Source organism: Pelmatolapia mariae, linkage group LG3_W (assembly GCF_036321145.2).
Source record: "Pelmatolapia mariae isolate MD_Pm_ZW linkage group LG3_W, Pm_UMD_F_2, whole genome shotgun sequence".
In the NCBI taxonomy this organism is placed as follows: domain Eukaryota; kingdom Metazoa; phylum Chordata; class Actinopteri; order Cichliformes; family Cichlidae; genus Pelmatolapia; species Pelmatolapia mariae.
The window spans coordinates 19467798-19483067 of record NC_086229.1 but is presented as its reverse complement, the minus strand read 5'-3'; the positions used below and the strand labels follow the sequence as shown (position 1 = coordinate 19483067).

The following is a 15270-nucleotide window of genomic DNA, read 5'->3' as shown; positions in this document are numbered from 1 at the left end:
TTCCTGCTGTGACAAAACAAATTTCCCACGTGTGGGACTAATAAAGGTTATCTTATCTTATCTTATCTTATAAAAGGAGGCAGTTTTGTTTTTAGTGTTTGTGCTGTTAATACGTGCCTTCTTTAATAAAGTGCCGGTCCATGGATTTATTTTATGCCAGTCATATTATTGGAAGGAACCCATGACCGCTGGCCAAAACTGACAGGTTGTAATCTCAGTGAAGAGGTAGATACGCAGAGACAGCATGAGTATTAGAGGGCGTGGCCTGAAGAAACGAGACTGGGTATATTACTTCAGAAAATAAAAATACATCGCAAGAACATAACTTTAAAAATGGTGTTTTTGGGGGTATGTGAAATAAATAAAAAGCTCGCAGCCTCAAAACAGAAGCTGTATCCAAACAGCCTTTAATAAATCCCAAGCCTCACTTACGTAACAAGCGTTAAGAATTACAATGTCTTCAGCATCTACAGTGAGGTCACGCACACACACACACACACACACACACACACACACACACACACACACACACACACACACAAAAAGTAGAAAAACTGATTTCATTACACTAGTTGAGCAATGAAAAATCATGCGACCACTCAGCTAATCTTAAAGGCTCATAAAAGAAAAAATTATGACAAAGTTAAATGTATCGAGTCTGTCAAAACTAAAAACAAAACTACGATAAAATAAAAAAGGAAACACAAATTGTCCTCGCTTTTTCCAAAAACGGTGAAAATGGTTGTCAAGAGCCCCATACCCTTTGTCGTAATGATAACGAGTGAAAAACTAAGAATTTGTAAAATAAGAGTTCATCTGTATGTTACACTGCTGAAATGATGGGCCAACTCATCTCCCGTGCAACATATTTATTTTTACAGAAACACTGTAAAAACAGAAAAATAAAACAATAAGTTCTCTCCGGTGCGCAGGCCGTATGCTGCCTCTTCACTACTGACACTACTTCTTCTAGTGTAGCAAACATTACTTTATACAAGTAACTTATACAGTTCCATATTCATATGCACCACATCTATGAACTGGTTAAATCACAAAAATACATTTTACGATACGCACGAATAACACAGTGAACTCTGATTACAGTTTTATATTGTTTTTTACTACTGTTTTAATTTATTTATGAACCTGTCTTCTTAACTGTATTTATTAAACTAGATCTCTTTCAAATAAACATTTTCTTAACATATTTTTACAGCATTCACTTTTCATGAACTAAACATATATCAATTGACATTTTCTCTTATTGTGCAAAATATATATCTTGTGGCTTTAACCCAAAAATACACCTGCAATGAACTCACAAACTTTCGGTACAGTCTAACACTTGGATCGGCACAGGCTAACAACTGGACCAACTTGGAAATTAGCTCTTTAGCTTAACATTCGCCACACACAAGACATTTATCATTAATCGCCACTGCTGTCTGTCACTCTTATAACATCTGTTTCATATTATCAACCACCCAGCTTACCTGTAAAAACAGAAAAATAAAACAAGTTCTCTCCGGTGCGCAGGCCGTATGCTGCCTCTTCACTACTGACACTACTTCTTCTAGTGCAGCGTCAGCTACCGATGCGTACAGGACCGAGCGCCCTCTGCTGGCTGAACTTATATAACAGTAAAATTGACATTGCAGTGGCCTTACTAAAAGAAAGTGTCTCTGAGCATAAAATAAAATGGGGGGCTACTATTTTCATGTCTCTGTCTTTAACATAGTGCCACACGTACAAAACAGGCAAACAAACTACTGCGATCATTCTGCCTCTACACAGCCATCTCCTCAGAATCTGTTTTACTCTCAACTTCATGCAACGACGCGTCAGGTACGCCTTGCTTTGACCCCACAACAGAGGCTATAATGTTTTCTAGGTGAGGATTTCCCTTCGCTTCCTCCTCAACTCTTTCCAACACCTCCCCGTACTCATCTTTCTTCAGATTATCCACAAAGTTTTCAAATATAGTGAGCAGAGGAAAGGCGTACTCAATCACATTCTCGCTAAGGTTCGGAAACCCGTAGAAAAACCCGCCGCTGTGCAGACCAAACACTCGTCCCTCGGCATCGAAAACCGGGGAGCCGGAAGAGCCGTGGTACATGAGAGTGTTGTAGGTGACATAGATATTTTCATACGGGTCGTTTTTGATCTGCTGATTGATTTCACAAAGACTGCAAAATTCCTCGCAGTCTTCTAAATTGTCATTATTCTCAGCATGCTCTCGCCTCTCTTTCTCCACGACCCACGTAGGACTTCTTTTTTTCACTCCTCCTCCTGGGTGTCCGACGACACAGGCCTCGCCGTCTGAAGGTACAGGCCCAAATCTCTTAAGGAGCCCCGGCGGCACTTTCTCTGTTTCTAGCTTAAGTATGACATAATCTAACTTATCGTCGCCGATAAACACCTCAGCGCTGAGGTTGTTCCTGTCTGACTCTTGGTCTTCAAAGTTAAAGACCACGGTAACGTTTACAAATTCACGCCAGTTGGGTGTTTGATTTAACCCAGTAGTCGAATAAGTTGGCGTTGGTCAAGACAAAGTTGTCAAATAGCACAAAGCCTGTGCCTTGCTTTATGAAGGAACCGGTTATGAGACAAACTGACTCGCTCAGTTCGAGCAGCAACATAACGCTGCGAATTAAAGTAAAAGACTGTCGGCTCTTTCCAAAGTTCTCCTTCCTGTATTTCAGTGCTTCCTGGAAAGAACTTTTGGGGAATCTACTCTCCATCCATCGTTTCAGACGCGGATACTGCTGACAAAGTAGATCGTAAACCTCCTTACGGTCAATGCCGCTGCCCGTTTCTTTGATTGCCGTTGTTAGACTCAATCCGTTCTGTCGTGCTACATCTAAGACCGATGTCATTCCACCGCTGCGCTTTGCATTATTTGATGCGTGTGGAGGTTTCTGCTGCCCTGGGATGGCTACATCCGTATCTGCTCCCTGTGGAAAACATATCTGGAATTTCTTATTGTCCAGACAATCAATTATGTCTGTGCACTCAGTCTTACGTTCGTCGTCAATGTTAACCAGCTCAAAGTAGCCCAGGTCATCGACGAAGCGACCGTCTCTTTTCAGAGCCTCGGCCACAGTTATTCCTTTCTCCCCGTAAACACAAAGATACTCAAACTGTTTTAAAGCGTCATTTTTTAAAAAACTTTTCTCTTTTTTGACATTTAGTCCTCCCTTTGTACCGATGTAAAAGACAGAATAGCAATCTCTCGCCTTAACCATCTTCTTACATTTACTGAAAGGCCTCCGTGCAAGCTTGAACATGTTGCGTGTGTCGTCTGAACTGGATTTCAGTCTGGACTGATGTCCGTGTGGGTCCTGCAGGAAATCAGAGTTGGAAAAGTTGTTAATGTAGCAAAAAACCAAAATGTATTGCATTTTGTTCATAATCTCTTTAAAGTCATGATAGTTTTTTTTTATCGCTTTCACTGGAGTGGGTCTGCATAGTTAAAAAAACTGATTTACATTTATTGTTTATTACTTTTATCGGACATCATCCGATCTCATTTACACATTTAAGAAATAATGTGGAAAATATCCTTTTGTTTGCATTTGGAGACTCGGCATTTGAACCATCCCAAATATCTGGACCAGGGAACCAACTCCTCAAACTGGCTAAACTAACCTGTTTTTGAACCATATAAGCATGAGCCCTGGAATCTTGGCTTTTAAAAAAAGAAGCACTACACATTACTTTTCTTATGTTCACTATACAGGAGTTGCTGCTCACACTCTGAGTTGCACTAATGTGTCTGTCAGCTGTCCCAAATGGAATGTCAGGCCGCACTCACGCCAGACACCTCCTGACCTTATTTCCACGAGACCTCGACTCAGCTGCAAAGTGCTTACGGGGTCAGTTTCCTTTTCATCAGAATTATCTGCCGTCATTCAGACATAAGTTGAGCAATGGTTTAACCAATTTTCCATCAAAGGGATTAAACAGAACATAGGATGTAAGTTAAGGAAATATAAGTTCACAGTTCACAATAATGTATTGCATTTCTCTCAGTCAACTGACTGTTTAGGGGAAAAAGCGGCTAATAGTTAGTGGGCTCTGTGGTTGTTGTTTGTTAATCACACTAGGAGTGAACAGAAGCAGAAAAAAAAACCTCTGTAAAGATGCAGACTGTGAAAGTCTGGTTTATACCATAAATCTCACCAGCTGTAACTGGGTTTTTTGTGTTTTAAGTTATAAGCACGTGTCAAGACTACTGTCTCCCATTGCTCCCTCCTTTTTTGTTCCCTATTAATGATCTACGGTAATTTATGATATTGCCCCCATAAAATAATAAGGCTTTAATGAAATCATTGTGATACAGAGATTTGGATTCTTGTGCATGCTTTGGATAAAAAAGTAATTTTGTCAAGACTGAATGTAGTTTACCAACTGCTCCTCAGTTCAAACTGACTTTATGGTTCATACGTGTCAACTCAGGGAACTCCTGCCGTGACCTCCCCTCTGTGAGCACACACACACACACACACAGAAGGAGAGAAACAGAAAGATCATTAATGCAGAGTATTACAGCAGCTCTTGGATTTTCACTCTCTGCCAGATTTCGGAAGGTCACATAAATTTCATTACAAATTTTTTTGCCTTTGCTTAAATGTGTCTTTAAATCCTTTCTTGTTCAAATTTTTTATTCACATAGTAAAGAAGTAGCTCAGTAAGTAGGAACAGCGATAGTTTAAAGACATTTTCTACAATACAGAGGATTTCATCATCCGCAGTTTGTGAAAACTGCGGTTAAAAAAATAAATCAGTAAATTCACAAATGATGGACTCTTTTCAGAGGTACGCTTCATGTACTGATTAACATACACTTAAAAGATGTACATTAGGCTGCACACTGGTTATGCCATTACGGATTTTGCTCAAGAGTCTGTTTAAGCTAAAAACTTGAAATATATGTATGTATATTTTAAATCAGTAACATAGATAAAATGTTTTTGGATAACAAACGAGTCACAATTTAAACACTGTTTGAATAATCAAAGAGATATTTATAAAGGGCAGGCTTACCGGGAGCAGAGAAACACGCTGTATTGTCGCTTTTGCATGAGACACACCAGAAACGCTCTGTGCGGATAGCAAAGTCTGCGCTGTGGGAGTGTCTGGACCCTCCACGACGCACAAACTCGCACTGGTCCCCAGGGGCACGGCTATTTATTTTTTTCTAAATAAATAGCTGTGAAAAAACCCATCAAAGTTGAGGTAAGTATTCACCACAGTATCGTGTTTTTTTTATTATTAGGGTCAAATTTCTCTTTGTGTAAAAAATTAAGCCAACATCCAAGTGTCAAAGGTCGGTTCTAAAAAACAAGTCAGTCCCTGAAGCTTATTTGTGCCACAGATGCTTATTCAGTGACTGCGTGTAAGGAATGTTTTGGGACCTGTCTGATCTTAAAAAACTTTGTTGTTACGTTACAGCAATATTGAGGAAAGATTTAACGGCTGATCATGGAGCAGGATGAAGGTCAAAGGGAAACTCGCTGCCACGCTTCCGGTTATGCTTCCATCCGGCGTAGTCATCCAGCCGGTCCGTGCTATATCGCCCCCCTGGCCCGGAGTGGTATAACGTGTTGTAGAAAAGTTTGTTCGATTCTCTCTCTCTCTCTCTCTCTCTCTCACTCTTACCAAAATAATAAATTCTCTGGGGGGGGGGTTCTCATACGTTTATGGTACGAGACGGAGGAAGCATCCCGATCTCTCGGAGGTAATTGACCGGGATGAACCGGCGGAACTTATTCAAGTTCTCAATATGTGCGCTGTGCTTTTTTTCACTAAGGGTTATTTTACACGTACAATGAGTTGAGGCCAATATGAAATTCTTTGCTTGGCTGGAGGCATTAAGAAATACTAATAACGATTAGAGGGGTTGTTGACTCCTCCTCGATGTGCATAAAACAAGACCGTTTTCTTTTGGAGTTTCTGTCTATTGAGAAAACCTGTTGTAAAAGTAGCTCAAAAAATGAAGAAAAACTCTTTACTTTTGGTCTGATAAGGAGTGGCTCCACAAAACCAAAATACCTGGTCGGGGTGTTTTAATAAAATTAATTTCCAAATACGGGCGCAACGCTTTTTTCCACTAAGGCTTACTTTACACATACGAGGTGGGCGCGCTGTAGGTTATAAGCATTAAGAAATACTGATAATGACTAGAGCGGTTTGTTGACTCCTTCTTGACCCGCGGTGTGTGTAAAACAAGACCATTTTCTTTTAGGGATTCCGTCTATTTTCTGCTAATGAGAAAACCTAATGTAAAAGGAGCTCAAACATGAAGAAAAACTCTTTACTTTGGTCTGAGAAGGAGTGGCTGCACAAAACCAAAATACCTCATCCGAGGGTGTTTTAATTGTTTAAGTAAGGCCAATTTCTGAATATGGGCGCTGCTCTTTTTTTCCTCTAAGGCTTACTTTACACATACGAGGTGGGTGGTCTGTAGGTTACAAGCAGATAGAAAGTTCTTCTTTTCATTACAAGCGATGGTGTAGCCTGCCTCCACCCCCACTCTATGAAAATGCAATTTGTTGCTAGGCTGATAATCTTAAAGGTTTTTCATTGCGTCTGTAATATAAGAAAATACTATTGAAAGAAATGGTTCTCTACAGGCAATAGGAAGTCACTCTTTTTTTTCCCATTACAAGCGCTGGTGTAGCTTACCTCCACCCGGCACTATATATGTGTATATATGTGTATATATATATGTATATATATATGTAATCCGTTACTAGTCAGATAATCTTAAAGTTTTTTTATTTTATTGTGCCTGTAATATAAGAAAGTAAAATTACATCCGCTATTGTAAAAAGAAATAGCTCTTTACTGAGAAAATTGGCATAATACTGAAACAGAATTCAAACTATGAGTTTGTCTGTGGAAAACTAACTGCCGCTCTGTCTCTCTATACAGCACTGACTCAACAGCTGCGTTACCCCCAGGAACCATACCCCTCCCTCTCTGTTTTTAATTCTCCTCCCTCCACAGACCCCCCTCCCTCTAAGGGAGAAAACTTTTTTTTTTTTTTCACAACAGGTGTCACAACAGGTGTCACGCTTATGGATCATATTACACACTTCCGGAGTACTTCCGGAAAGGTCAAAAGGTCAAGGCTAGGGTCATCAATCAAAATGATGACACAAGCTGGGTGGTTATGTTTTTTCACAGGGCCTCAGAGAGGTCAGCTGATCAGAACTAAGCTCAAACAACTTCACTCCAAACTAACTGCTCAACACAATCAAAGTGAGCCGACCCACAAGAAACAAAGAGGACTTAAATACTGGCTGATCAGAGCAGTGTGAGACATGAGGGCAACACAAAAAAACATAGAAGCCAAAGGAGGAGCCTTTAGCCTCTGCATTTCTGATTTCAGTCATTTTTGTTGTACATTTCATGACTGATTGAAAAACACATTTCTGCTTTGCTTTGTTAGATGAGGTTTGTTACACTGCCCTGGTGGTGTAAACACACCTGCTCCCACCAGTTGGTGCCTGAAATCAGCAGCTGTTACTTCTGCTTAACATGAAGCCCAGATGTTGGTGTGGGTCAGTGGGCACTGCTGTGGGCACCTTTCCCCAGCATCACATCACGTGATCGTTTAGTCCCAGAGTGATGCGTTTATATCTTCTGTTACCACTTCCTGTTACTTTAATCATAAATCTGTGATCTCAGAGCTCAGTGAAGACAGGAAGTGAACCTGCTGCATCTACAGGAGGAAGAGGAGGGACCTGAGTTCCTGTTAGAGGAACAAAGTGCTGATTAAACAGACTGAACATCATGAGCTCTGAATAACAACCTCAAAGTTTCATCTTCTCAGACTCACAGGGAGGAGCGCCTGCTGTCAGTGTCAGCAGCACAGCAGGTGTGAGTATGAAGGCAGACTCTGACCTGATGGTCACACGACTCTTCTTCTTCTGCAGAAATGATCCCTGTAACTGCTGCCTGCTCCAATCAGACGTCAGTAGATGATGATGATAAAATAATTTAAAATCTGTGAAGAAGATAAAATTAAAATGCAGCAGCTGTAACAAATAAGACGAGATTAAAGCAGAAAATCATCAATCTGCTGATTTAGTGCACAAAGCGTTAGATAAACATTTTAATGTGATCATTATTTAACGCTGAGCAACTCAGTGCTGCTGTTTATCTCTGAGGTGATGGCTGCACATTAGAGTCTGAAGCTTTAAACCTACGGAAACACTGGAAGAACACTCAAACTCCACACAGAAAAGCTCTGGCCTGATGGTGGAATTGAACTCAAGACCGTCTTGCTGTGAGGCAACTGTGCTAACCACTGCATCACCGTGCAGAACAGTACACTTAAAATAGTCTGTAAATAAAAGAATCTGTTTTGGTCCTGGGCAGGTGACGCAGTGTTTTTTAAGTTTTGTACTTTTGGTTTTTGGTTTCTTCTCATGGTGTCAAGTTTCTTAGTTTTTTAGTGTTTCTTGAGTTCTAGTTTTAGGGTTTGTTACGTGGCTTCCTTGTGTTCTGCATTTCCTGTTTTATTGTGAAGGTCTGTGTCTTATGCCAGTGTTTTCAGATTGCATTTCAGTTTTATTTATAGTGTGTGTTCTCTCGTGTTCGCCGCTGGTTCGCCTGTGTCATCAACCCTGCGTCTCCCTGCATCCCCGTCCCCCGTCAGGTTTCAGGTTACTTTTGTTAGTCATTCCCAGTTTAGGTTATCTTTAGGTTCTGTTTTTGCTTGCCGTGTTCCTGTTTGTGCCACCAACGTTTAAATAAAGCTCGCTCACATCCAAGCCAGTGCCAGTTTGGGTTCTCTCTCAGACACACCACACGTCTGCCACCGCAGCCGTGACAGAATCAGTGAAAAGGTGGCACTTCCAAATGATTTACTCTACAGATTACAAGTTTTACAGTCTGTGCAGGTTTTCAGTCATCCAGGTCATAACAGCATGAAGGCAACAGGGAACGTTCCCTCTAAGGTGGAAGAGAAAGAAAATGAACATTACAACATGTGGTTATCCAAACTGGGCCTTTATGAAACTAGTGAAGACACAACAGAAGGAGTCTGAGACAGCAAGCAGAGAAGGGAGCAACAGACAGAACAACACCATCATCCCTTATGTAGCAGGTTTATCAGAGAAACTCAGGAGAGTTTTCTCCAAGCACGACATCCCAGTGTACTTCAGACCCAGCAACACACTCAGACACAAACTGGTTCATCCCAAAGACAAAACTCCCAAACACAAACTTAACAATGTGATGTATGTTGTACAGTGCAGCGAGGAATGCTCAGACCTCTACATTGGAGAGACCAAACAGCCACTTCACAAACACATGGCACAACATAGAAGAGCCACCTCCACGGGACAAGACTTGGCTGTCCATCTGCATCTAAAGGTCAAAGGTCACTCTTTCGAGGATGCCAATGTTCACATTCTGGACAGAGAAGACAGATGGATTGAAAGAGGAGGGAAAGAAGCCGTTTATGTCCACTGTGAATGGTCATCTTTGAACAGAGGGCGGGGCTTATGACACCAACTGTCTGCCATCTATAATGCAGTCTGAGATCCTTCCAGACGCCTCAGCACCCACTCACAATCAGGTGACCTCAGCAGGTCACATGATAGGGTGAGGCAAGTCACACCTGTGATGGTAATGACCCACACCATGTTTCACATGTTGGTTATGTGATGAGTCACATGGTCAATAGTCTGTCAATAACCCTCAGCACCACCTCCAAGGTGACAGCCCCTCTAGGAGTGACATACCTGAGACTCTCCAGGTATCACATGAGAGCAGAAACATCTTCCAAGAACCAACAAAGATCCTTCTTTAAGGTTTTACTACGCTGTCACCATCTTGAAGTCCAGCCTGGTGGAGCTTCTCTGGTGTTCCCAGCTGGAAATCTGACTTCCCACTTAAACTGGAATGAAGCAAGTGTGCTGCTGGTTCAATGACTGCTCATAGGCTCTGATACACAAACACAGGATCTACCACTAATCACATCTCACTCATAAAAGCACATGACTACAATTTCATAGTTTTTATTATGTTTTGTTTTTACTGATTAGACAATAAAAGTAAAATAAACAAAAATCACAAAACAGATTTCCACTGATGTCAACATCTCCCATTGTTACTACTTAAATGTTTAGCAGAGTAAATTTTGATGGTTTCAACACAGACAATTAAAAAGAAATGTGAAAAAGTCACATTTTTCTTCTTTTCTCATCAGTACCTGAGCATTTATATCATAAATCACATTTATATTAGGTTATGTCAGATCCCTAATTATTGAAAGTTATGATTTAAGTGAAAGTTAATGAAAATTGATGGTATTAGTCTTAATTTATTGAGGCTATTCCATAACTCACATAATGTTATTAATCTGTGGCAGATCTTATTACTGCCTCATGAATCAGATTTTAACAGGATGTGTTCAGTTTAACTCTCTCACCACTATAAAGGCTGAAGCTTTAAATTATAATACTATAATAATTGTAATAATGTTTTATTTTTATAAAACATATTTTAAATGTAAACACTTTTATAATTTCACCATAACAAAGTTCACTTCCTGCATGAAGGTGATCCACAGCTCCATGAACTATTCCCACAAACATCACTGAGCCTCAGACTTTCTTTAACAGGCCTGTCAGACCACAATGATCCAGCTGTTTGTGTTCATGTGGCACATTTATACGTTTTATTTAAAATCTACTTCACACACATTTTATTATCTGATATCTGCGACACACGGAGACTTCCTGTTAAACAGAAAGTAAACTTTGTGCGTGGGCGTGTTTGGGAGCTGCAGGTGTGTCCAGGTGTGGGTTCGTTGGGTCAGCAGAGGATTTAACGGGACTTTGTGTCGGTTTGAGTTGTTTTTAAAGGAGGATGAAGACCCTGGTGGTGTTCCTGCTCCTCATGAACGGTAAGAAAGTCTCTGTTTAACCTGCAGCAGCTCCGCAGACAGTCCTCTGTGACCGGAAGTGTTACACTCAGGTGCAGCTCGCGCCTCTGACGTCATGGAAATTCACACAGTGTTGGAAATACAGATTTAATGATGAGGCTTTAATAGTAAAAGTATGAGGGAAGGTTAGAAACAGACCAGACTAACAGACTGTGGACTTTGTAGTCACAGATTGGACACTTCCGGTATGGCAGAGCTAGCTAACCATGCTAAAGTAGCCTCGTGTCTGCGCTGTTTCCGGTCTGAGCCGAGCTCATTCAGCCCTCTGAGCTCCGTTTCTCCGCACTAAACACAGCACAGGTGCACCTGATCAACGGTGACAACAAACCGGAAATAAACACAGCGATATTTGGAAATGTAAATCTGTCTGTAAGCTCCAGGCTGAACAGAAATGTCAAATACAACTTAGTAAACCAGGTGAACAATTAAATAAAAACACTGAAAGGCACAAATACATGAAAGAAAGCAAATAATAATAATCAGGAATGTCTGTGAAGGTTCTCAGTCATCGTAGTCTGAGGAGCTTGGAAAGAAAAGCTCTGGACTTCTTTAAGTTTCCTTAAAGACGTTTCACCTCTCATCTGAGAAGTTTGTTTCATTTCATTTCATTTTATTTATTTATTTCACACTTGGTCAACAGTTTCCACAGTTAGTTCTTTCAAACAAACCAACTACACTTTCTGTCAGTAAAGCACTGCAACCATGTGTGAAAAGGAGCAGGCAGAAGAATATATTCTTATTAAACCCTGCCCCCTATCTACAATCCAGCTTATATTGCAAGTGGGCACCAAAAGTCAAGGAACAAATAACATTAACATTTATTTGCAGTCCTAACTCAAACCAAACAACAAATTTACAATCAGAATATACCACTCCACATAGTAACAAGGAGAAAAGATAAGTAAATAAAATAAATGAAGCAAAAAATAATGGATCCTAATTCAGTTAACTCCAATTTCATTCATATTCTTCATATTGAGTTATCGTTTTAGACATGTAACACTTTTTAAAACAATGTAAATGTATACAATTCTTTAAATTATAATGAAGAGAGTTCCACAGTTGTATACCCCTAACCGTTGGACTCATTAATCTTTGTGTTGTCCTAGCTAGTTGATGCTTAAAATAAAATTTCCTTCTGCTGTCTTCTCCCCCCGAACACGTTAAAAATACTCTTTGTAACTTAGAAGGCAAAATATTATTTTTAGCCTTAAACATAATTAATAGTGTCTGTAGTTTCACTAAATCTCCTAATTTTAATAATTTTGATTTTATAAATAATTTATTTGTATGTTCTCTATATTTAACGTTATGAATCATTCGTATCACTTTCTTCTGTAATAAGTTTAGAGGTTTTATAGTATTCTCATATGTATTCCCCCAAACTTCGACACAGTAACTAAAGTATGAAAAAAACAATGAGAAATATAAAATGTGCATTGTTTTGTGGTCTAATAAATCTCTTACATTTCCCAAAATATAAATGTTTTTAACCATCTTCTTTCTAATATACTCAATATGTGATTTCCACGTCAAATTTTCATCTACTATTACACCCAAAAAGCGAAATTCAGTAACTCTTTCAATCAATTCTCCATTAATGGACATAATGACTTCTTCCTCCTTTACACGATTGCCAATTATCATAAATTTCGTTTTTGTCAGATTCAAAGATAATTTATTTACATCAAACCATTTTTTTAATCTTAACATCTCAGAAATCATAATTTCAACCAAATCTTTCAAATTCTCTCCTGAGCAATAAAAGTTTGTGTCATCTGCAAATAAAATAGAATTTAACCTTTTTGATACTTCACAGATATTATTAATATATAAATTAAAAAGTTTAGGTCCCAAAATAGAACCTTGAAGAACGCCACATACAATCTTCAATCTTTCAGAGGTATTGCCGAGATAATGTACATATTGCCCCCCTGTGTCTGCTGGCTGAGCCCCATCCAGGGGTCTGCTTTGTGCGTTAATGTGGGCTAATTCGTGTTAACGCGTTAACGCTGACAGCCCTAATCATTATATTACATTCTGCGCTCCAGATGGGTTTGTTAAAAATTGTAATCGCGTTATTCGTAATGACCGCGTTAATCCCACATTAACGCATTAACACTGACAGCCCTAATAATAATACATGTAAAAACCAAACAGTACATCAGTTTGTTATCCTGGTATTCAGTCTGTGCTGCTCTCACTCAGAGATCAGAGTTCATGTTCAGTAACCACACTGACAGCAAGAGGAGGAAACGATTGGTTTAATTTAAACGAACAGTCTGAGCTGTGGATTAAAACAATGAGAAATATATAAGTGAGTCACATATCAAACACAGACCATTAAGTGTAATAAGAAGCAGAATAAAAATCTGAGTGTGAGGGTCAGGGTGCTGTCTCACTGCAGAGGCTTCAGGCTGAATCCTGCTGAGCTCACAGAGTCAGACTCACCTGTGCAGCTTGGACAGGTAAACACATCAGGACATGAGGAGAGTTGGCAAAGTACAGACATTCAGTACTTCAGTACAACTACAAATACTACTATTAAAAATACTCCAGTAAAAGTAGAAGTACTGATTCAACTTCTTTACTCAAGTAAAAGTACCGGCTCTGAAATGTACTTAAAATAAGAAAGTAAAAAGTAGCTCTTTGAAGGATGTTTGTAAAATATATTTATACTGGGGACACAAGTCTGGTCTAAGTCTTCTGTCAGAAAGACTGCAGCAGTCCAGGAGTTTGTTAATTGTCTTTAATTAAGTCCCACAAAAGAATTGTTTACATGAAAATGTTTGTGAGGCTTAATCTGAATTCGGTGCAGCCAAACTTGAACTTCTTGTTTTATAGTAAACAGCACGTGTGACTATAAACATGGCAATTTTATAATTAGTAGAGTCATAGATAACTAGGAAAACAATCACAACACATCATCTACTCAACACAAGCAATATCTCACAATGTCCACAAGGGGTCACTGCAGACCCAACATTGGCTAAATAGCACATGTCTTACAAGTTGCTAATAGTGAGGCATAAATATGGCGAGCTAGCAACAGTTAAAGGAAACCATAGAAAAGTCCTTTATTCCTCATCCCGCTGATTGTAGTCATTGCAGGAGATTACAGCCAGATTATAATCAGTATCATGTTAATGAATCTGCCAAAGTAAGAACACTTACAGATTCATCAACTCACTCAGTCACACAAAACTGCATTATAGCTGCGTTACAGCAGCTCCTTCAGTCATTCCCACTCTGTGTGCTGAGCACGTGACCACTGGTGCGCTTGTTTCCTTTGGGTGCGCTTGATTCTTGCTTCTAGACATCCTGAGGCCAAGTCAGAGCAGGAAATTTGAACTTTGTATTGTTGTGCAAAGCTAACTGACCCTTGTGCTGTATTAACATAATGATAAAATCATATCAGTATATGTGAGTACAAACTTTAGTCTAACTTTTTTATTCTAATTGTATTCAGCTTGAACCAGAAGAAAAAGAAGGAAAATAAAACTATATTTCTATTTCCTGTTGCTACATTGTAGAGGGCGACTTTGCCTCTAAACAGGAACATGTGTACAGTCCTGCATCAGCAGCTTCATTCTCATACAGACCTTTCTACTCTGTTTGTTAAACTGAGCTCTATGTTTGCTACATAGCAGTCAATAAATCCAGTTTTTATACCACAGTTAAGTTAATGTAGTTAAATCTGTGTATTTGTAACTCAAATATTCAGTGATGTGTTTTAAACAGAAACCTGACTTTGACATATTTAAGTTGGTATGAACACAGTCAGAGCTGCTGCTGCTTTTATTGTTCTGTTGCTTTTTAAAAGCTTTCTGTGCAAATCAATAGAAATATTTATTGTTGCATTTTAAAGCTGACAGCACAGCAGCAGCATGAAGAGTGTTTGCTCAGGAAATACACGGGTCCCTGAAGAGTTCAAACAGGAAATATTCCTGCATTAAATCTGCAGTTCAATCATCAGCAGCTCTCAGGTTGAATCAAAGCACAGATTACTGTCAGTGTCATCTGTCACCAGGCAGGTTTTAACAGGCGTGTAAGCCACATATTATTATAACAGCCTTTTATATTTGTATGATAAACACATGTTATTTAGTTGTGTTTGGTCTTTTAACTTGTGCTCAGCTTCCACAATGAATTCATGATGGAAATCTCTAATAAACTATCAGAACAGACACTATTTTCCCCCCAACACTCTCTGTCGGGTGCTGTTACCTCCATCCTCCGGTGAGTTGGTGGTTCTTGGTGCTTGGGTGTGTTCTGGCTAATGGCTGCTTGGCGGGGCCTGGCCCCCC

At 39.6% G+C, this 15270-nt stretch overlaps 1 pseudogene; it reads right to left on the bottom strand.

Annotated features, from left to right (window-relative positions):
- Positions 1-1786: 1786 nt before the first annotated feature.
- LOC134621119 (serine protease FAM111A-like) lies at positions 1787-3287 on the bottom strand (annotated as a pseudogene).
- Positions 3288-15270: the final 11983 nt, after the last annotated feature.